Below are 1,534 nucleotides of genomic sequence, written 5' to 3'. Positions count from 1 at the left end.
ACTCATAAATTTAGATTTTGACCCATTTACAGTTAAACTTGTACATAACATGGCATGACCTAAGGGACTTTAATATTTTGCCTGTAGCCAGTTGTCTCTGTACTAGTTTTTCAAGAGATTATTCTTTCCTCATTGAATTAATACTGACCATTGACATAGGGGTTTCTTTTGGGCCTCTCAGTTCTATTCCATTGATCCATATGTCTATCCTTGTGTTAGTACCACACTGTTTAAAGTATTAAAGCTTTATAGTAAGATCTGATATTGGATGAGGCCCCCAACTTTGTTCTTTTTCAAAAATATTTTTGATATTTGACATCTCTTGCATTTAATATGAATTTTAGAATTAGCTTTAGGATAATTGGGATTGTGATAGGAATTGCATTGAACTTGGAAAAATATTTTAGGAATAGTGTTGCTTTCACACTATCAACTATTTCAATCCATGAAGTTTCACTTGCTTAGGCCTACTTTAATTTCCTGAAGCACCGTTTTGTAGTTTTCAGTAATGCTTGTACCTCCTTAGTTAAATGTATTCTTACATATTATATCATTTTGATGCTATTAGAAATGGACTTGTTTGTTTAATTTCCTTTTCAAGTTTTCATTGCTAGTATTTAAAAAAAAACCTGTTTTTATGTGTTTTATGCACTGCAACTTTGCTGAAATAATTAATTAATTTTTTAATTATCATTATTTTCTTTAGCTCTACTGGTAACTTGCCTGGAGAATCCCATGGACAGAGGAACCTGGTGGGCTAAAATCGATAGGATCACAGAGTCAGACATGACTGAAGCAACTTAGCACACATGCATGTGTGTGTGTGTGTATGTGAGCTGCTCAGTCATGTCTGAATCTTTGTGACCCCATGGACTGTAGCCCACCAGGCTCCTCTATCCATGGGGTTTTCCAGGCAAGAATACTGGAGTGGATTGCCATTTCCTTCTCCAGGGGATCTTCCCAACCCAGGGATTGAACCCAGGTCTCCTGCATTGGAGGCAGATGCTTTACCATCTGAGCTACTAGGGAATCCCATATATATATATATATTTTCATATTTATAAAATTTAATATTCACATTTATATATTTATGCATATAGAGATTAAAAAGAGAGAAGGAGAGGAAAGAGACAGAGAGAAAAGGAAAGAGAGAGAGATTGAAGATTCAGTTGGTAGCAAGAGGAACGAGTATCAACAAAACTTTGTGTAACACAATTACCATATTTCTGTACACTTCACTGCATTTTGGTGGAAGCAACTCTTTTTGGTTTGACAAAATTATATCTATCCATCTATCTATTTATATAGATAGATAGTTATAGATATAGATATTTCAGGCTTTATATATATCTTTTTTCAGCCAATTTCAGCAAATTGCTTGCTATGTGATATAAGATGAGCTTCTCCAATAGAACTCTGCAGAAGTAGTCCCTCAGGCACTTTGGAGTTGAATGTACTGCAAAAAATGTATGTCCTCATCTCAAACAACTGTGGGAAATGTGAAGGTATTAGGCCTCTGAGAAAACTTTCCAGA

At 34.9% G+C, this 1,534-nt stretch overlaps 1 non-coding gene across 1 annotated transcript; it reads right to left on the bottom strand.

Moving 5' to 3' along the window:
- Positions 1-957: 957 nt before the first annotated feature.
- On the bottom strand, positions 958-1,029 carry TRNAW-CCA (transfer RNA tryptophan (anticodon CCA)). Its single transcript has one exon. It is a non-coding gene; the product is annotated as a tRNA-Trp (tRNA).
- Positions 1,030-1,534: the final 505 nt, after the last annotated feature.

This window comes from Dama dama, chromosome 11 (assembly GCF_033118175.1).
Source record: "Dama dama isolate Ldn47 chromosome 11, ASM3311817v1, whole genome shotgun sequence".
In the NCBI taxonomy this organism is placed as follows: Eukaryota; Metazoa; Chordata; class Mammalia; order Artiodactyla; family Cervidae; genus Dama; species Dama dama.
The sequence above is the reverse complement of the archived record's forward strand: the minus strand, read 5'-3'. Positions and strand labels throughout refer to the sequence as shown.